The 21,979-nt window shown below is 51.9% G+C and overlaps 1 long non-coding RNA gene across 1 annotated transcript; it reads right to left on the reverse strand.

Moving 5' to 3' along the window:
- Positions 1 to 5,428: 5,428 nt before the first annotated feature.
- LOC122447608 lies at positions 5,429 to 14,579 on the reverse strand. Its single transcript, XR_006271303.1, has 3 exons — positions 14,457 to 14,579; positions 10,861 to 10,975; positions 5,429 to 6,771 (listed from the first exon to the last, which is right to left on the reverse strand). It is a non-coding gene; the product is annotated as an uncharacterized LOC122447608 (long non-coding RNA).
- Between the last annotated feature and the right edge of the window lie 7,400 nt (positions 14,580 to 21,979).

A 21,979-nucleotide genomic window follows, 5' to 3' on the forward strand; every position in this document is an offset into this window, starting at 1 on the left:
CACCAGACTCTGTGTGCCATCCATTACAGAGGCAGCAGGGCACCAGCTGTGGTGGGAGCCTTTATACCACGGTCGTGGGCAATGCTGCAAGTCAGGGCCTTTGATTTCTTTCTTTTTTGGTGAGCCATTGTTGGACATCGACCAGGCTGACCGGGCAAAGTGGGCCAACCAGTTCCTCCCCTTAGGAATTTGGAATTGGGGCCAAGAAGGAAGCACTGGGTTGGGGTTCTCTATAGCTGCCCACCCCTCCTCAGGGCTCCAGGCAGAAGGGAGGAGAAAGCAGGGTACAGAGAGAGGCTGGCCCCCAAGGGGATGAGCCGGGGTGGGGGTCGGTTCCTGGGTCCTGGCCCCAGAACTTCCCCATGGGCCTTCTGGGCTCTTGGAATGTACCTGGATTACAGGGAGGCAGGTTTTCCACAGAAGAGCTTTCCAGCAAGCCCCAGATGGACAATGGATGAGCTGCTTGGGGTAGGGGGCACTCCTGTTCCTGCAGGGTCCAAGGGGGGCTGGATGTTAGGGTGGGAGTGGATGAGCCTCCTCTGGGGACAGGTGTCAGCCCTGGGGGACACTGAGACCTGGGGTCTGATCATTGTCCATCTCATGCTACCCTTCACCACGTTTGAAAACGGTGAGATATCAGGGCTGCAGGTCCCCGGCTGGGTCATGCCGCCTGCCTGCTTCCCCCATGATTCTCTCAGGAACTGGGGAGCACCTTCAGCACCAGGGGGGACCACCTCTGCCGCGTGTGGGCTCCCAGCCTCATGGCCACTTTCCACAGTAACCTGGCGGCTGGTGTGCTCACCTCCCTGCGAGTGGGATGATGCTCAGAGAAGGTCAGGAACTGGCTGCAGGTCACACAGCGGCCAACGGTGGAGCCAGCTTCAAAACCAGGCCCTCATAGCTCGCTCCAGGGTGAGCAGGAGGCCTGTGGACCGTCGCGCGCCCGCCTCTGCAAGGTACCCGTCCCTCCCCGGGGGCTCGGGTCAGTTCCGCCCGAGCCTTCCCGCCCCGCCGGCAGATGGCGCTGCGGGCTCAGGCAGGACTCGAGGCGGGGGACCCGAGGAGCGGGCCGGCGGGGCGTTCCCGCAGATCCGGGCTTGCCCGGGCCACAGCCCTCCGGAGCCCAGATGGCAGGCCCCTGGCACACCCCGGCTCGCGGGCTCCAGCCTGGACCCTTAGGGGAGGAGGCTGCTGCTACTGCCCCAGAGAGGACGGGCCTGACCCAGGGCCCAGCCGCCCAGCCCCTGCCCTGCTACCCCGGCCGCTTCTCTCTGCCCGCCTCCATGCCCACCCCAGCCCTCTGAGGCTCTGCAATGCCTTCCTCTTGGGATGCCCTTGACAAAGACTCTTTGCTGGACCAAATTTCAGCCGGGCTCCGGAACCTTATCCTGGGCCCATCCTTGCTCTTCCTCATAAAGTGCAGTTCTAGCAAGAACAGCTCCTCTTCCGTGTCCCCTGCCCCGCACCCCCTGCCTATGATCGGGGTCCTCATCCTCTGCTCGCTCCCAGGTGAGGTGTGAGCACCCGGCCTGCCTCCAGCGAGAACCCTGGTAGGTGGGTCTAGCTAGACTCTCCCTACCCCTGATACCTCCTGCTAGCTATTTTGCATCCACTGACCGCCCCCCCTCCACCCCCTCCGCCCTGCTCCTTGGCTGTAAATCCCCACTGCGTTAAGAGCTGAGCAGGGTCTCTCCCCCTGCACGGCCCATCCCTGCACCTGCAGCCATAACCGCACGTATATGAGTCTGGTCTTCACCTGGTGTCACTCCCTCCCTTCCACACCCCTACTTTCCTAAAGAAAATCCCACACTCTCTTATTCACCCTTGGGGACCCCAGCCCAAGTCACCTCCTCTGAGACACCACTCCTGACTTCTCTGGGCTCCCAGGGCATTTATTCTCCCTGCAGAGGTTGGTTCAACAGGAACTCTGAGTTCTGGGAGGTGGGGTGGTGCAGGCTGGGGTTCTGACGGGAGGTGACCGGCAGACAAATTCTCCCCCCTGAGGATGGGCTCCCAGGAGCACAGTGGCTCCATCAGACCACCTGACACCCTCCCGAGGTATTTAAGACATTGACTGCAGCAGGCCCACGGGCTTCCCAGGTGACTCAGTGGTAAAGAATCCACCTGCAATGCAGGAGATGCGGGTTCGATTCCTGGGTCGGGAAGATCGCCTGGAGGAGGAAATGGCAACCCACTCTGGTCTCCTTGCCTGGAGAATCCCATGGACAGAGGAGCCTGGCGGGTTACAGTCCATAGGGTTAGAACTGGGAGTGACTTAGCAGGCTGGCAGACAGCCGGCCCAGCCTCAGGAGCAGAGCTGGGAGTCCAGTCCCAGGCTCCAGGCCTTCCTGGCTCAGAGAAGTCCTCCCCTGCGGAGTGTCCTGTCGGGGAGCAGTGAGGGCACCTGCCTGATGGGCCCTGGGGCTCCCTGGCCCCTGAGGTCAGTCCATGTCCTGCCAGCCACCCAGGCTCACCGGGCTCTGCCCACGCGTGCAGTTCTCGCCTCTAGAACCCTCCCTGCCCTCTGCCAGGCCCTCCTCCAGGCAGTTCCTGCCCCTCCCCCAGCCTCCCAGCCTGGGGACAGATCTCTGTTGGCCCTCTCTCCCCCCAGGCCCTGCACCCCATGAGGGTGGACACCCGGAACCCCCACCCTGCCATGCTCCAGCGTAAAGCTGGTGCCTACAATGCGCCCGCTGGGTGAAAGCAGCAGCTGAGACCTGGCTGTCCAAGGAGGGGTCCTGCCTCGTGTCTCCAGGGCCGCCGGGGGGCGGCAGTCAGCGGAGGCCCTGGCCCCCAAGCAGGCGCGCTGCCAGAGGTGCCTCCCGCTCTTCCAGGCTCCCTCCTCCCTCCACACCCCTCTCCTAATCTTTCACAGGAAAAAAAAAAAAGGGAAAAAGGCTAAAGAAAGAGGTTTTCTTCTCCACTTTCTGAAAATGAGATTTTAAAAATAACCAAGAGGCGGTGCAGCGCCAGGAGGGGATTACGTGGGGAGCCTGGGCTGTGGGGGCCTACCCGCCCCTCCTCCTCGGCGGGTGCCCTGCCCGCGGCCCGCAGCCTGTGCCCACGCCACGCTCAGCTTGGCCCCCTCGCTCTGCCCTTCCCTCTGTGCAGTGGGGGGTCAGGGGTGGGGGGCGAGCTGCTGAGAAGGGAGGTGGCCGTGGAGATGGAGGAGGTGGAGACGCTGGGGTCGGGACCCCAGGCTGCAGAAGGCCCCCAGTTCCTCGGTGCCCCTCCCTTGACTCCCTGCTCAGCCGCTGCCCGGCCCCTCCGGGCAGTTGCTCATCCCCGGGTGCTGAGCTCGCGGCCGCCACAGGGTGTCTGTAAGGGCCCGTCCTCAGGCCCTCCTTCCCTCCCTCCATGGGACATCCCATCTTGACTCTCAGCATTAGTATCATTTCTCCAAGAGGCTGACCTTGACACCGGATGGTCTCCGGGGGTTACCCCTGCTGCTGCCACCCCACGGGTCCCTGAGAGTTTCCTCTCCCATCCTCATCCCCACGGGTGTCTGTTTCATGGGCTTGACCTCTACCCTCTGTGCAGTCAGGCTGTGCGCTCCCTGAGGTGGGGACTGGGGAACTATGGGTCTGCCCCATTCCCACGCCCCGGGCTCTTCCTGTCCCGGGGGCTCCATGCCAGCCCCTGTGTTTCTTTGTCTGAAGGGTTCTCTGGCTGCTGGTGGGAGATTCAAGGCATCACCTCTCTAGGCAGCAGTGCTTAACTCATGACTGATAGGGTGGGTGGGTGACTAGGCCCTCACCTTCAGACAGGATGGCCTGGGTGGGGGCGCTGAGCCCCAGCGGCTCCCGGAGATGACCACTTAACCTGAATCACCCGCCTCCCTCTGTCCCTACCATGTGCCCTGGGGTCAAGTCCTGTCCTCAAATCGTTCCTTAGGGCCAGGAGCGAGGCTGAACAATGGCCTCCCAAAGAGAGCTATGTTCCAATCTTTGGAACTTGTAATTGTTACCTTATAAGGCAAAAAATAAAAGGGCTTTGTGGCTGTGATTAAGAATCTTCCGATGGGGAGATTATCTGGATTATCTGGGTGGTCCCTTAAAGCAACCATTTGCATCCTTATGTGCCGGGCCAGCTGGAAGATTTCAGCGAGCAACACGACGCGTTCCTTTAGGCTAAGAAATAAAGACACAGAACAGATGGGGTCGAGAGGATCGCTGCAGTCAATGATGATTCTTTATTTCTCAGGGTTACATATATACTAAACCAAGAAGAGAGGCATCCCAAAGAAAATTCTTCCCCATGTACATCATTTTTAAGATAACAATCACCAGAGCTCTCTCATGGCACCAAAGGCATCCTACTTATCTTAAGGGCAGTCGTGCAAAGCTATCTATCTGCGCCTTGTGTGCATTCAAGGCTCACTAATGTTCTGTTAGGAGTTAACTTGGATAGTAAATTCCAGAGAGGTGGCGGGACAGAGAGCTATGTCTGCGAACAGACCCTTGATAATCAATCAAGGCAGCTCCCAGAGTCAGCTCTTTCAAGCCGCTCCCCGCAGCTCCCCCTCTTTTATTTAGTAAAATGGCATGCCTGATTCTTTTGGCGTAAGTAATTACTGTGTAGGACAGCCTTGATGTCCCACAGCTCTTTGACAAATTTCTTTATGATACAAGGAGCAATGCACACAAAAAGCGCTAATACCAGAAGCATGGTCACGACCCCTGAAAAAAGATGCCAAAGTGAGGTTATCGAGGGAAAATTGGAAAACAAACTGTTAACAAACTCTTCAGCATTTTCTGCCAAATCCATACTAGCCCGAGGAGCATTTTCTATATCAAGAATTTCCTGATGAAGTTGTAATAGATCTAAGGAAATGTTTTCATTATGCCAAATACCATCTAAATGTGATTTCACTCTGTCCCAAGGAGTTTCAGTATCATTATAAATTTTTGGCGTAACACAAATCCAACGATAGTTAGCATGACATCTAATTTTTGTTCTTAGCTTTAACCCTTGCACTTCTTCTCCCAAAAATCTTGTAAGGCATGGTTCCGGCGAGGCAGAAAAGGAAAGACGACCTCAACAGAAGTAGGTTACCTTTATTCAGGCAAGGAGGGGCGACAGTCGGCCTAATGACCAGGCTGAGCGCCGAAAGGGATCAGGGAGGCTTCATACTTATAGGGAGGTTTGTGGAAGCGATAAGGGAAACGTCAATCAAGTGGGATATTTTGAGTATTCTTTTGTTGAGATGACACTTGCAGTTGGGCAGGGGGTGATAAGTCTTCTGGGCGGGTGTAGGGGGTGGTAGGTTTCCGGACAGGGGGTGATAAGTCCCAGATAGATGCAGCTGGCCTGGAACATCAGGATGGAACTAAAGTTGTGCTTTGTTTTCTCCGAAGTTAGATGATTCAGCAAGGGGCCTTTGAGACTGTTGTTCTCTTTTCTAGGCCCAAAAGACTCCTTCAAATCTTACTGCATCATAAAGCGCATTTAGTCTATCCTCTAATTTTCTATCTATATCTTCTTGAATCCCTAAAGCTTTGGAAGTATTTTTTGCCAAATCGTCTACAATGCTAGCAGTATGCACAGATTGAGCTAAAGATACAGAAGCAGTAACAGCAGAAGCAATTAAAGTTATAAGTGTTACTACTCCTAGAATTATTAATCCTATCCCCCTTCGTGGCCTAGCAAGGGCTGTGCACACTCTTTCCCATAGTTCAAGCCCAGACTCTTCATACCAGGGCTCAGTAAGATTTACAGGCAACATAACAAAAGGTGGTTGTTTAACTATTAAGACTCCAGAATTATTTCTTATTCCTCGAATGCAATTGGTTAGGGTACAATTAAAACAATGAATATAATATTGACTATTATTCTTAGTAAGATTTACAGAACCCAGCAATAATCATAAATGGATAAGGTACACAAGCCCGAGGATATCTCCAGGTTGCATTCCAAAAAAATCCACCTTTAACCTTTTCTCCAGTCTGCATGAAGGATCCGCTTGTTTCAAAAGCGGCCAGCAACTTCCAGACCTCAGTTTGATAAACAAGGGTGCCGCCAAGATTCCAAATTCTCGCTGCAAACTGTCTGTTACTTTCCTTTCCGGGTTTCTCTCTGAGTCTGGCGACCAGTCCCACAGGGAGTGCGTGCTGTTAGGAATAGAATACACCGTAGCAGTCTCATTCCGGCAGAGTGTCCATGGCCCCGCCCTATGTTTCCCTTCATGCCCCAGGCCACAGAATGGGACATCCTGGGGCCCCGTCCCGCTGCGCCGCTGTGCATGCCCTGTGAGCCTGGTCACACCAGGAGTATCCACACTCCAGCCAGTGCTGTAACCAGAACACCCGACATCCGTAACAGTGAGACAACCTGAAACATTCTGATGTCGGAAAAAGCACATTGGCAATTGTGAAGAAAACCTTGTATAAGAAATACTGGCACTTTGAGGAGAGATGTGCTTATCAGAGAAGCCTCTTAATCAGATTGTATCATTCACATACACGGGAACAAAACTCATTTCCCATCCAACAGGCTGTAAAAGAGGGGGATCAGGAACATACGCCCAGAAGATACTGGCTTCCATGGAACTTATCTGGTTTAAAAGGAGTAATAATGAAATTAATATACTAGTAGGAGAGGCAGGGAAGGGTTGGAAGCATTCTCACACGCCATCTGTAACAGCGCCTGTATCTGCTGAGCCGTCGGCAGCGGACCGTCTCTTGGATCGTGAGCTGTCTCATTCGCTCCACCAGGGATCTCCTCCGCCGTGCGTACCAACCTTTCCGGGAGCCAGCGCGGCGCTTCGGCATTCTGCGGGAAAACACAAACATGACCTCTCCCCCATATTAGAACTGGATCCGGCCCATGCCATCTGCCTTCCAACGGGTCTTTCCACCTGACTAATGGCCGTGCCTTTTTATTATCATAGTGCCAAAAATGTTGAGCTGCTGATTTTCCATTTTTATCGAGGTTCAGAAAATTTAAAACAAACAAAGCATGACTAAGAAGATTGTTAGGCGTAATAGCATACAAACTCCCGCTTTTTAATTTTTTCAATTGGTGCTGAAGGGTTTGATGTGCCCGCTCAACAATTCCTTGGCCCTGTGGATTATATGGGATTCCAGTCTTGTGTACGATGCGCAGCTGGGCACAGAAGGTTTGAAAATTGCGGCCAACATATCCAGGGCCATTGTCTGTTTTGATGCATTTAGGTAGGCCCATAGCAGAAAAACTCTGTAAGCAATGCTGCTGCAACAAACTTCTGGCACAAGGTGGGGCTATTGGCCATACCCTGTGGCAAAACTTTCCAATGATACCTGCGCATTGGTTGGGAAAAATTAACAGAAGGAACACTAAAAGCAAATCGAGGGCAATCTTGAGGTGCTAGAGGAATAGTATAAAAGCAGTCTTTTAAATCTAGAATTATTATGTGGGCATCCCTCGGAATAGCCATGGGAGAAGGCAATCCTGGTTGTAATGCTCCCATGACTCATAGTTTCAGTAACCTTTCGCAGATCCTGCAAAAGCCTCCATTTCCCAGAATTTTTCTTAATAACAAAAATGGGCGAATTCCAAGGTGAATTAGACTGTTCAATATGTCCCAATTCTAACTGTTCCTGCACCAGTTGTTGGGCAGTGTCAATTTTCTCTTTGGAAAGGGGCCACTGATCAACCCACACAGGCTCCCCAGACTTCTAAGTAATAGGATCTGCGTGAATTACAGGAGGATCAGAGGTCCCTTCTAAAAATACCCAAGTCCACTTCTTTTTGGTAACCTTTTTGTCTGAACAGGCGCAACAGTTCCCTGATTATTTCTTCCAAGTCCCGAGGTGGGAAGAAGCCCTTGATCTAAAAGCTGATTGCTAACCTGATCACTGGGGCTGTATAGGTATACTCCCATATGAGTCATAACATCTCGTCCCCACAAATTTACAGGGAGGTTTGGGAGGATATAAGACCTAATGTCCCCTTCATGACCCTCATGGTCAGTCCAATGTAACAGCTCTGTACTTTGTTCAGGGTTATTAGTTTGACCAATTCCTTGCAATGTTGATGTAGCTATCTGTTTAGGCCATTCTCGGGGCCAGTGTCTCTCGGCAATAACAGAAACATCAGCTCCTGTGTCCAGAATGCCGGTAAACAACTTTCCATTTATTCTTAACGTGAACTCAGGACGATTATTAGTTATTGCCTGGACCCAGTAGGCGTCAGAGGATCCAAAGGCACCTTCCCCTCTCCTGGAAGCCAGTGCTTTCCCAGTCTGCACCGCAGGGACCAATATCAATTGAGCTATACGCTGTCTGCTAGCTATGGTGGTAATGCATCGAGGGGAATGGGCCATAATTTTGATTTCTCCTGTATAGTCAGCATCAATTCCTCCAGGAGCTATGAGCAGCCCTTTTATGGTAGAGCTACTGCGTCCGAGCAAAAGGCCCACGGTTCCATCAGGCAAAGGGCCGTATACCCCAGTGGGCAGAGCCTGCATTCCCATTTCGGGAGTCAGTACTGTGTAGGAGGAGGAACAGAGGTCCAAGCCTGCGCTCCCTGAGGTGGCTCTGAACAAGTCTGTGACTTGCCTTCTGCGGGGAGCGGCTTGAAAGAGCTGACTCTGGGAGCTGCCTTGATTGATTATCGAGGGTCTGTTCGCAGACATAGCTCTCTGTCCCGCCACCCCTCTGAAATTTACTATCCAAGTTAACTCCTAACAGACCATTAATGAGCCTTGAATGCACACAAGGTGCAGATAGATGGCTTTGCACGACTGCCCTTAAGATAAGTAGGATGCCTTTGGCGCCATGAGAGAGTTCTGGTGATTGTTACCTTAAAGATGATGTACATGGGGAAGAATTTTCTTTGGGATGCCTCTCTTCTTGGTTTAGTATATATGTAACCCTGAGAAATAAAGAATCATCGTTGACTGCAGCGATCCTCTCGACCCCATCTGTTCTGTCTCCTTATTTCTTAGCCTAAAGGAACGCGTCGTGTTGCTCGCTGAAATCTTCCGGCTGGCCCGGCAGCCTTCTACCATCTGATTTCCATGAATTGCCCCATAACATTGTTTCGGGGCCAGGGGCTGGCCCCTCACCCAGTTTCCCGACTGCGAGGGAAGTGGGTTGCCCTGGACATCAATTTTGGATTTACAATCTTTTGCCCAATATCTTCCTTTTTTACATCTAGGGCATAAATTAGGAGTTTTAATATTCCCCGAGTTGGCTCGTTGGGGGCAAAAGGCGGCACGATGTCCGGGCTGGCCACAAACAAAACAGCCAGCATTTCCCCTACTAGGTAATCCTCGTTTATTTTTCATTTGCTGTTGATATAATACTTCTTCTATGCTTTTACCTTGTAAAGCTGCAGCCAGGGTAATACCCTGCATATAGGAAGGTCCGATATCAGCACATATACGAATGTAATCTGATAGAACCCCCTTTTTTCTGTATGGTCTAAGCACAGCCTGACAGGCAGAATTTGCATTTTCATAGGCTAATTGTTTAGTAAGCACCATTCCAGCCTGCTCGTCAGCTATAATCTTACCTACTGCTTCAAGAAGACGAGCCACAAAATCTTGATATGGTTCATCAGGCCCCTGACGAATTTTTGAAAGATCCTCAGTCTTATTACTAGAGCAAGGGAGCTTTTTCCAAGCCTGCCGGGCAGCATTAGAAATTTGAGCATATGCTCCAGGCAAATAGTTCAACTGAGCATTGGTATTTTGGTAGGCCCCTTCCCCTACCAACATTTCATATGTAGTATTGATCCCTTGTCGCTGGTTTGGTTCAGCTATATGGCCACATTGTTCTGTAAATTCTGATTTCCATAATAAATAGTCCCCTCCTGATAAGCAAGCTCTTGCAATTTGTTTCCAATCACTAGGTGGCAAATTTTGACCTCCTAGACTCTCTATCATGGTCTGGGTGAAAGGAGCCGTAGGTCCATATTGGGCACAGGCAATTTTTAATTCCTTTAGTAGTTTGAAAGGTAGGGCCTCTTAGTACCCTTGGTTTTCATGCTCGAATACCAGGAAAGCAGCGGAGAATCCCTGAACAGTTTCTCCAGCTCTTTGGGCCTGTTGCATAGCCTTTTGCAAGGGGGACAAACTGTGTGATTCACGAGTTATATTCAATGAATTTTCAGGTTTGGAAATAGGTGGAGGATCTAATCCAGCAATAGTTGAGGGTGCATAAGCAGGAGGCGCAGTAGAGATTGCACCAGCGCCTTCATCCCTACCTTCCCTTTTTATTTCTTCCTTTATTGTTATTAATAATTTCTGCATGAGTGCCTCCAGACCCTTTGTCAGAGGGGCAGCTGCTGCCTGCACATTCGAATCATCAGTTACAAGTAATTCCCAATGATCATCCTTATGGTAAGCAGCTGCCTGATCCTCTAAACTTTCCTCATCCTCTGGAGTCAGCGTTCCCTCATTTTCCTTCAAAGGTTTTGCAGATTCTAATTCAAAGGTTGTGGGTCCTTTCCCTTTAGGAGTAGCATAAACTTTAGGAGTAGCATAAATTGGTTCTTCGGGTGGGAGCATGTGTTTTAATTTACTCCCTTCCTCATGTTCAAAATCAAGGCAGTCTCTTATTAAAGACCATAATGAAAATGTTTCCACAGGAACCTTATTAGGTCCGTGGAGAGTATAATATGTTTGAATCTGTTTTCCTATCTTTTTCCATATCTCTAAACTCATAGTCCCTTCCTGCGGAAACCAGGGGCATACTTCCTCAACAAAACTAAGAAAAATCTGCAATTTTGTTTTAGTAACCTGCATTCCCCGATCCTTCAACATTATCTGTAACATATGCACAAACAACTGACGGCTATGATCTTGTCCCATGGTTTATACTCTCAACAATATTCCTTCCTGCCCCTCAATATACAAGTACACACACTCTTACTTACCTTAATAGTTTCAACGGGCAGAGGCCACAAGGAACTTTCGTCGAGCCCCACGTTGGGCGCCACTTGCCGGGCCAGCCGGAAGATTTCAGCGAGCAACACGACGCGTTCCTTTAGGCTAAGAAATAAAGACACAGAACAGATGGGGTTGAGAGGATCGCTGCAGTCAATGATGATTCTTTATTTCTCAGGGTTACATATATACTAAACCAAGAAGAGAGGCATCCCAAAGAAAATTCTTCCCCATGTACATCATCTTTAAGATAACAATCACCAGAGCTCTCTCATGGCGCCAAAGGCATCCTACTTATCTTAAGGGCAGTCATGCAAAGCTATCTATCTGCGCCTTGTGTGCATTCAAGGCTCACTAATATTCTGTTAGGAGTTAACTTGGATAGTAAATTCCAGAGGGGTGGCGGGACAGAGAGCTATGTCTGCGAACAGACCCTCGATAATCAATCAAGGCAGCTCCCAGAGTCAGCTCTTTCAAGCCGCTCCCCGCATAACAGCACCTTCTGCTCAAAGGCTGAGAAGCAAAAAGCAACATTTCTAGCACCTACCAGCTCTCTGCCCTTTACCTGTTTCTTCCTCATTTCCTCCCATTTCTAAGCAACACATGTACAGTGATGTGCATTCAGTTACTGTTCTAGTTTGTTGTCATGTGAGTTCATACTCTGTGCCAGACGGGGCTCCACGCACTGAAACAGACAGAACCACTGCCCTGGGGCAGCAGGGGCTTCACACCAGACAGGGGCTGGTGCTCTGAGGAAAACCAGCGCAGGGAACGTGCCTCGGGTCAGCGTGAGCAGAGGGTGGGGTGTGCTGCAGGATGGTGCGGCAGGGTCTCTGCAGAGATAACACCTGCGAGAAAGGATTCCAGGCAGGGGAGCAGCCAGTGCCGCAGCCCCAGGGCCGGGAAGAGAGGCCATGCCAGGGGTCGCGGGAGGAAGCACAGAGGGAGAGGAAGGAGGCTGGATGGGACACGGAAGCCTCAGGGCCTGTGTCCACGTGCAGGCCCCAGGGGTCTTCCTGGGTAACACAGAACAACCGCGAGGCTTTCAGCTGCAAGCAGCATGTTCTCTGTGCTAAGACGATGCTTTGGTTCATTTTTGGGAAGAGACAGCAGCGGGGAGTCCCCTCAGAGGTCAGTTCATTGCCAGACATGAGGGGAGAGTGGGCTGGCTAAAGATGCTTGGGAGTGTGGATGTGAAGAGTCTGACTGGAGATGTATTTTTAAACAGGGCTTCCTAGTGCATGTTAAGTGGACTAAGCCTGAATGAAATAAATGAGGTAAGAGTACTGGTGAGGCTTGAGAAAGGATATGCCTTTATTTTATGATTTATGGGAAACTGAGAGAGGAGCAATTTGTGAACCAGTTTGGGCAGCAGGAGCCAGACCTGTAGTCAGTGGGACCTGGGCCGCTCAGTCTCATCCAGTCTCAAACCCACTTCCTGCAGAGATCGGCACAAAGGCTGCTCTTTGAACAAGGAGCCACAAAGTCAGATTTACTCACACCTGCTGTAACCACCCCCTGTGCTGCCTCCCATATGCAGAGAGCTCCAGGCCAGGCGCCCCTAACTTAATAGACCCTTTCCCCTCACAAGGAGCCAATCAGGGGATTTCACCTAAGTCATCAAGTCTTATCCCTCAGTAGGGTAAATACCTGTGGCCACTGTGATGTGACTTTTCCGATACTTACACGCAGGGAAAGTCCCTGCAGATCCACCTCTATCAGGAGAGACGCTGCCTCCGATGCTGCTGCGAAGGTCCCTATCTGGGTGATATGTAGAAAAGGCCCGTGACACAAGCTTCCTGGATTTCTGTAGATGTAGAGAATAAGAGTGGAATGGAAAAGTGGACAATAAAGACACTTGATGGGAGACAAATCGTGCACTGTCAACACTTAGATAATTAGTGAGGCAGGCCTGACCACGGCAAACCAGCTACCTGACCAAAAGCTTCCTCTTTCAGCAGAACCGAAGCCCAAGATCCACCCATGTGCCTCCTGCTCTCTGGCCTTCTCCAGTCAGAAATTCCTCAGCCAACACACCCAACGCAGTCACCCCTCTCAGACCCTCCTGAGACCATCTGAAAGAGACCTCCTCCAACCAGAGGATCCCTGCCCAGGCAATCAAAATCAGCGATATTCAGATCCACACAGCCCGAGCGACAAACCTGGGGGTCAGGAGGCCAAGGACAGGCCCCCAAAATTGCTGAAAAGCATAAGGCTGAAGAGGATTTCAAGGGCCTCTTCCTACTCACCCAGAGGACAAATGGGGGGTTCTGGGGTGCATGAGAGAATGAAAGACGAGCCCAGCACAAGCCAGAAACTGAATCCAGAGGACACAGGCACATTGCTCACGGGGGCAGGGGTCTCGGGCATTATGAGGGTCACATACGGAGAGTGTGGGCAAGGCTCCAAGGACAGGTCAAGTCTCAGCACACACGAGAGGACACACACAGGGGAGAAGCCCTATGTTTGTGGGGAGTGTGGGCAAAACTTCAGTAAGAACTTCAACCTCATCACACACCAGAGGACACACACAGGGGAGAAGCCCTATGTTTGTGGGGAGTGTGGGCGAAGCTTCAGTCAGAAACCCCATCTCATCTCACACGAGAGGACACACACAGGGGAGAAGCCCTATGTTTGTGGGGAGTGTGGGTGAAGCTTCAGTCACAAGTCAGATTTCATCAGACAACAGAGGACACACACAGGGGAGAAGCCCTACGTTTGCAGGGAGTGTGGGCGAAGCTTCAGTCGGAAGCCCGTCCTCATCATACACCAGAGGACACACACAGGGGAGAAACCCTACGTTTGCGGGGAGTGTGGGCGAAGCTTCAGTCGGAAGCCCGTCCTCATCAGACACCAGAGGACACACACAGGGGAGAAACCCTACGTTTGCGGGGAGTGTGGGCAAAGCTTCAGTCAGAAGTCCGTCCTCATCACACACGAGAGGACACACACAGGGGAGAAGCCCTATGTTTGCAGGGAGTGTGAGTGAGTCATGACCAACAAACCACACCTTAGCCACAGGAGGATTACTGCAGCCACCCCATGCCTCAGCTCTAAGGGGGCCTCAGAGGAGGTCTGAGACCCGTTACTGTCCACAAGAGTAAGAGAAGAGACTTCCCATGTGGTCCAGTTGCCAAGACTCCAATGCGGAGACCCACGTTCAATACCTGATTGGGGAACTAGCTCCCACAGGCTGCAACTAAGACACAGCACAGCCGAATAAATAAATAGATAATAAATATTTTAAAGAAAGAGTGTGATAAGCACAGAATTACTTGTTAAATAGACCTTCCACTTTCATGACAGGAGAGGAGGTAGATAAACAGCAGAGGGTTTCTTAAGTGTTCTGGAGATGTTCATGCCAATTGCCTTCATGGTTTTTTAGTACTCCTCTTTTAATAAATTTTGTCTCCAAACAAATCTGAAGCCCAGACTGTGTACTCATTCCCCTCTTATCACTGACAGTAGTGGAGTCCAGTCATAGCTGAACCCCTGGGAAGGCATAATTCTGGAGCCAACTGTTAGGTCACTGGACAGTCAGTTCCTGGGTCCAGGGGGAGGAATCTAGGGTTTGAGACAGACTCACCAGGAAAGGGATTCCCCGGCCTCCTGGGAAGTGTGGCTTCTCCTCCTTATAGACTCCAACTCTCCTTATGCCTCTCCTGGTGGCCCTCTGGTTCCGTCTGACTTCTGTAGCCGCAAAGGTGAAGTCCACGTGCACGTGTGTGTGTGTGTGTGTGTGTGTGCACACGCGCCTGTCTCAGCATGGGCCATCTGGTCTCTGCCGCTCGCTCAGGGTCATCACAGCATCTGGACTCCAGATTCGACCACAGGGGTCCAGTTCTAAGCCCTGCCCTCAGCAGCTTTGTGAGCTGGGGCAAGATGCTCAACCTCTCTGTGTCTCTATTCTCTCTATTCTCTCTCTATTCATCTGTGATACGAGGTGGGAGCACCAGCATTTTGGTCTGATGCGTAAGCACAGGCGGAATCTGCCAGAGGCTGGCTGAGAACGCAAGCCCCACCTTTGCTGTCCTGTGTGTTTTTTCTTTAATCTTTATTTTTTAATAGAAGGATAATTGCTTTACAGAATTTTGTTTTCTGCATGTCCCTCAGCCCCCACAACTTCCAGGTCTTCAGAGCTAGATGAGGAAAGGTCCGTTTAGGCACTGGGCTGCCCTGACGAGGGGGTGTGAGGTCAGGGGTGCTAAGGGAGGCCGACCTCCCTTCCCTCCCCTGCCGTTCCTGCTGAGCTGGGCAGCCCCAGGGCCCCTCCACAGACAGGCAGTCCCCACATTCGTCACCCTGCCGAGAACAGAGCCTGGAGCCGCGTTTGCAGGAAATCCCTGTCCGGCCCCCATCCCACCCCCACACGGAGGGTCCTTGAAGCCCACACCGCGGCTTCTCTCTGCATGGGCCTCGTACCTGTGCCCGTGTGCTGTGGGCAAAGCTGTCGCGACCCTGAAATTCTTAACCATGGAAAAGTTCATCCTTACACTTCCCTTTCATGAGTGAAGTCTGATGGGCCCCGGGGTGCACTGTGAGCACAGCAGATGCACACACAGCACGGGTCCCGGGGTGACCAGGCTGCACAAGGGGACAAGGTGGACACAAGCCCCCCCACCCTGGGTGAGTGAGGGTGGGGACAGCACCAGGAAGCCACGCTTGCTCAGACCCAGAACTGAGCTCCGACACAGAGTGGGGGCAATGGGGTTCTTAAGGTCGACCACACCCTCCCCTCTGTGAATGACCTCTGCCCTGGCCTGGTCCTTCCAGAAGGGGCTCAGGAGGCTGAAGTCCGCCCGGCCACCAGAAGACACCAAGGGGAGAGTGGGCCACGGGGCGGGGGGCGGAGGATGCGAAGTCCAGGACTCGGGCAACGGCCCTCAGTTCCCTTCGTGTGCCAGGCTTGTGAAGCGTCTCTACATGACCCGCGTCAGTAATAACCACCCACTATTATTTTCCTGTGTCTATGCTTTCTTAAAGGAACGTGTTTGTGGTTTGGCTTCCCTACAGGAAGGGAAGCCACGTAAACTCCCCATCTTCTGTGGCTTCAGGCCGGGGCCACGGGAGGGAGAGTTAGGGGTGGTGTAGGCAGAGGGGCTTCAACTGAAAAACGGTGGGGATCCAGAAACCTGCAGGGGCTTTTCACCTGCACCTCCCACCAGAGCTGGGCCTGGAATCTCCTGGAAGCCTGAGCAGGTCAAAGCTTCTCCCTCCCCTCCCTCCCCTCAAAAAGCTGGCTCCTGGGCCAGTCCACAACACCCCCAAATCCCCCATCACCCACAGCCCCGCACAGGCCCTCCCTCACAGAAGTGGAACGACCTGCATGGCAGTCGGAAGGTGTGTAACCCCAGAGCTGGGGGTCTCAGCTGACATTGAGCAAGGGGGCTGGTGCTTTACACAGCCTCCCAGCCCAGGGAGGTGCCAGCAGCCACAAGCCATGATCTGAAGCGGAGCTGGGAGATGGGGAGTGGGGATGCGAGCAGTCTGAGGTTCCATCCTGTCCCCACAACAGCGGCCAGGCTTCACCTGACACCGTGACTGCCCTGCACGGGCACACAGGACACCAGCAGTCACAGGGACAGACAGCCAGCTGCCTCCGCTGCACGCTCCACCCTGACCACAGCAGCCCCACGGCTGTACCAGCCCCGCCTGCGCGCGGCTCTGCTGGTTGCCAGGGCTCAGGGACCCTGAGTGAGTCAGTGAGGGCAGAGCTCCAGAGGCCAAGCCTGTCTTCAGCCGCCAGACCTGCCCTGGTCGCCAGACTCATAAGCCCAACTGGTGTCTGAAGCCTTTGGGAGAATGACACCACAGACGCTGACCTCAGAGCTCAGACTCCTGAAAATTTACTAAACAGATTATTTTTAGTCTTTTTTTAAAGGGTGATGTTGGCAGGAAGCGGGGAGGGGAATGATTTCCTTGGTGGTGCTGTGGTTAAGAATCCACCTGCCAATGCAGGAGATACGGGTTCAATCCCTGATCTGGGAAGACCCCACGTGCCGTGGAGCAACTTAGTCCGTTCACAACTACTGCAGCCCAAGAGCCTAGAGCCCGTGCTTCCCAACCAGAGCAGCCGCCACAGGGAGAAGTTCAGCACAGAAACGAGAGAGCAGCCCCCACGCCCGACAGCCAGAGACAAGCCGGCACAGCAGCGAAGACCCAGCACTGCCGAAAATAAATAAATAATCTTTTTTTAAGTAGGAGATCTCAGCATTCTCTGCTGATCCAGAGGCTAAGATTCTGAGCTCCCAACACAGGGGGGCCAGGTTCAATCCCTGGTCAGGGCACTAGATCCCACATGCTGCAACTGAAGACCCTGCGTGCCACAGCTAAGACCCAGCGCAGCCGATTAAGTGAATACTTAAAAGTAGGAGGTTGTTCATCTGTCACCAAGAGAAAACTGCAATATTTTAGTGAAAGAAAAAAAAAAGATCTTATTTTGCAAGTTCTCATGGTTGATTGCAAAAAAAATTTCTCATAATATGCAGCTGTTTAAAAAAAAAGAAATTTAGAAAATACAGGAACTAAAACCCACCCATAAATCTGTAGGGAACACCAATTACTGCAGCATCCGGCCACCACTCACGGGAACACACATGCATGTTTTTCTTCTACAAAGAAGCTTTCAGCCTCCACCCCCCTTCCCACTGGCCTCTGCTCTGCTCACCAAGAAGACTGTGCTTTGGCCTCGTGACCGGGGGGTTTCTGTTGAACTCAGGGAGGTGGTGGACTAGGGCTGTGAGTTTGGGGGCACCGTCTGGCCTGCAGTGAGGAGAGAAGTGTGAGTGCTCCACCTCTGGGTCCAGTAACTCCAGGGGCCTCAGGGGAGCCTCCTGGGAAGAAGCCCCTCAAACGCCTTCCCTGCAGCCTCCACAGTTACAGCACATCCCACGTCTCAGGGTTCAGCTGTGGGTTAACAAATCCTCTCTTGTTGGACATGAAACATTTTTCCACAGAGAATCTGCCCAGATCTTGGCCTAGTTTGGGTCTCTTGTTGGACATGGAAAGTGTTTCCACAGAGAATCTCTCTGGATCTCAGCATCAGTTGGTAGAGATGTAACAGGCAGTATGTTCAGGGCTCAGGGAAGTTACTCCTCAAGCTCCCTGGGTTTAGGGCTACAGCACCTCCACCCCTTCCATGGTCATGGAGCCTTCTCTTCCAGAGGAAGGTGTTTGGCAACATCAGCCACAAAGACACATACTGAAGAGGAGAAAGCCCACGGCAGGCAGGGCTGGGTGTTCCTGGGGGAGCAGAGGGGCCTTGGACACTTCATGCTAGACCCCTGCCCCACCGGCTTCTCCTCCTTCTCGCTGGGCATGCAGCTTTCATCTCTTGGGTGCCTGCCAGTGAGGGGCTCCCAAGGCACCAAGCTGGGGTTGGCGAAGGGCGAGCTGGATGCCAGGGAACCCGAGACCCTTTAGCAGGTCAGTGCACTGTGGACGAGGGCCGGCCTCACTGACCGGTTAGGCCCTGTGCATTCAGGACACCCTCTCCGGACCCCAGGTGGAGGTGCTGCTGCCCCCAGTGCCCACCTGGGTCTCAGGAGGTGGAAGAGAGACCGGGTTGTCCTTCTCACCTCCTGCCCACAGACTGATAAAGGCCAGTTCCCAAAAGTCAGAGCAGGGTGGGCAAAGTGAGTGCTTGGGTCTCACAGGGTCCCTGTGAAGAGGGGTTCACTGCTGCCTGGATCCCTCTTGGCTGGTTCTCCTGTGTTGTCTTCACATCAAATCACAAGGACGAGGCAGTCCAGGTGCCCACTGCATCACTCACCCAGGTGCCGACAACCCTCCTTATTTATTATGGGCAGGGAGACAGGGTGGCTGGTGTGACGCTCCCCTGGACCAGAGAAGAGATGCCCTAGGTTGTGCCCCTGCCATCTCCTGAGACCCAGGTGGGCGCTGGAGGCAGAGCACCTCCAGCTGGGGTCTGGAGAGGGTGTCCTGAATGGACAGGGCCTAACTGTTCAGTGTGGCTTCGGGGGTACAGGCAAGAGGGGCACGAACTCCTTTCTAAATATGTCAGACAACCACTGAATTCCTTTTGGTTTTTAGTTTCAGATCTTTTTATATCGTCCATTTTTAGAGTCTTTATTGAATTTATTACAATATTGCTTCCATTTTATGCTTTGATTTTTTGACTGCAAGGCATGTGGGATTGTTATCAAGTCCAAGCTCACTCTGCGTGCCTCACAACAGGCCAATAAATCAGAGAGGAGGTCCTGAGGCAAGGAATACGACTTTACTTGGAAAGCCAGCAGATTGAGAAGATAGCAGACTAACATCGCAAAGAAACCATCTTGTCAGGGTCTGAATGCCAGTGTCTTTTATAGAACACAGAGTGGGAGGTGAGAAAATAACGTAAAAAGGCCATTAATCTGGCAAATATCTCCTGGAATGGCCAGCCTCAGAGGGAGATGTGTTACCTTCTCCCTTCCTGTTGCCATCCACAGGTGGACAGGTCCTGGACAAAGGCAGAGAGGCGGGGTTTCCTGAGGCAGGCCATTATGTATGGACAGTATCCCTGTAGCAAACAAACCAAAAGGAAGCAAAGGTTAAAATAAAAGATTTAATTTGAAAAAATATCTTTTTAAAACATGGAGTCAGATTTTGTTCTTCCCTGTAACAATTCCCCACTCTCAGTGTCCATTCCACAATCTTATGGGAAAAGGGGTGATGATTGTTCTAGTTGTTCCACCAGTCGCATCTTTTGGGGAGTGTCCACCATTGGTGTCAGTGTTCCAAATGTTGAGATTTGTCTTCTTTTGTTGCTCTTTGGAAAGTGTCTACTTCATATGTGTAGACATAAAAATATTTATAATCTAGGTGTTGAGAGTTAAGTTTTATTCAGCAAGAATCTTTTAGGACTTCAAAAATGCAGGTAGCATCTAAAGGTAAGGAATTTAGCATTTTTAATGTATGAGAAGATGCAAGAGTCATCTCATTGAAATCATCCCCTTTGATACACACCTCACCATCTGGGGCCAGTATCCTGTCTTCTCTTTCCTGAGTTTCCTCTGGGCTCACAGTGGGGAGTGGCTGCAGCCTGATGGCTTTGAGAGGGAAGGTCTTCTCCTTCCTGACTTTTCTCAGGGATCACTGTGGGGAGTGGCTGCAGTCTGATGGCTGCTAGAAAGCAGGTATCCTTCTCCTTCCTGAGTTTCTCCAGGGCTCACCATGAGAAGTGGCTGCAGCCTGGTGGCTGCTAGAGAGTAGAAGGAGGAACCTGGGTCCCCATTGAGATCATCTCAGCAGAGTGAGCAAGTACATCCTGTGACTTCAGACAATCTTCCAACATTTGGGGTTCAGCATTCAGCCTGCAGGATCCACAGCCACCAGCTCAGTCACCATGCTCTGCACTTAGTTGCTATATAGCCCTGAAACCTACACTGCAGGAGGCCCTCTAAATGTGGCGTCCTGTCCAGCAAACTCTCAGTCACACTCTCCAAGCCTCACCCAGGCCCAGCTCTGCTGAGAGGGTCTCACTGGGGACCCAGGTTCCCCTCCTGCTCTCCCACATTCCCTTCAGTTCTGTGTGATATTAACTGTTTTTACAGCCATCATAATAATGTTGAACACACTGCCATGGTGCTGGCAGTCTGGGTCTTCTGTTATCCGACTGAGATTCCATGAAAACACACCAGATGCTGGGCTGGAAGAGGAGGGGCAGGTCTGGTCTCTGCTGAGTATGGACGTCTACTGGAAGGAGATCACAGCTGCAACCTCACCTGCTGCTCATTGGCTCTTTGCTGGTCCATGTGTCCTGCAATCAATTGCCCAGATAAACCTGCTCCCTTCTCCCCATGCTCTTGCTAGTGAATTGGAATAATTACCAGGTAGCTCACCTGAGGAGTCTCCAGGAGCCCCAGGGATGGGGAACTGCTCAGGGGTAAAGAAATAGGCAGAGGCTTGTATAAAATGATACTGTAAAGCATTGATTCCTAAACACAAGTCAAGTGAAGCTCACATGTGTTCTTCCCTTTTTCTTAATTTCGAGTGTATGGCCTCCCTCTGCACATGATTCTGGCCCACGCAGATGGAGTGAGACTCAGTCCCCAGACCCCCCTACCTGGGGTCACACATTCCCTTGGTCAGGGCACCATGGCTGTGGTCGGCAGGCCCCTAATGTGTAAACAAGCCAGGTCCATATGGTCAAAGCTGTGGTTTGTCCTGTAGGCATGTACGGATGTAAGAGCTGGACCATAAAGAAGGCTGAGCACTGAAGAACTGATGCTTTCGAACTGTGGTGTTGGCAAAGACTCTTGAGAGTCCCTTGGACTGCAAGGATATCAAACCAATCAATCCGAAAGGAAATCAACTGTGAATATTCATTGGACAGACTGACGCTGAAGCTGAAGCTCCAATCTTTGACCACCTGATAGGAAAAGCTGACTCACTGGAAAAGACCCTGATGCTGGGAAAGACTGAAGGCAGGAGGAGAAGGGGATGACAGAGGATGAGATGGTTGGATGGCATTGCCGACTCAATGGCCGTGAGTTTGAGCAAACACCAGGAGATAGTGGAGGACAGGGAGGCCTGGTGTGCTGCAGTCCATGTGGTCACAAATAGGTGGACAAGACTTAGAGACTGAACAACAACAACCAGATAGCCTATCTGTGTCTCGATGAGCCCTGGGGAGGTGAACATGTCAGAGGGAAAGACTAAGAGCCCTGCTTCAGTACTGACCCCCGGGAGGGCCATGGAACCCCATGGTTACCCAGAGAAACCCACCTCAGTTCCAGACCCCACACCTCTGAGCACTGACATTCAGACACAGGCACAGAGTTTTCCAGGACAGAGGCCAGGCTGGGTCTGCACCCAGGTCTCCACGTCCTACTGCACAGAGAACCCGGCCAGGTGTGAATGTCCTCACTGTAGAACACGTCTCATCTAAACATAATCAGTGTAGATAGGACTTGCAGAGGTCTGAATCCACCATGTAGACAGAACTTGGCCAGGTTCAAAGTCGCCTAGGGCTGCGCTCCCAGGAGGCACAGGCCATATGCCCTGGGTCTCTCATCGTTGGACAGGGGTTCACCTGCGTGTGAGAACTGGGACTTACTTTTCTTGAAGAAGAAATAATCACTGGCTCACTCACATCAGGAAAAGGAA

Source organism: Cervus canadensis, chromosome 9 (genome assembly GCF_019320065.1).
Source record: "Cervus canadensis isolate Bull #8, Minnesota chromosome 9, ASM1932006v1, whole genome shotgun sequence".
NCBI lineage: Eukaryota > Metazoa > Chordata > Mammalia > Artiodactyla > Cervidae > Cervus > Cervus canadensis.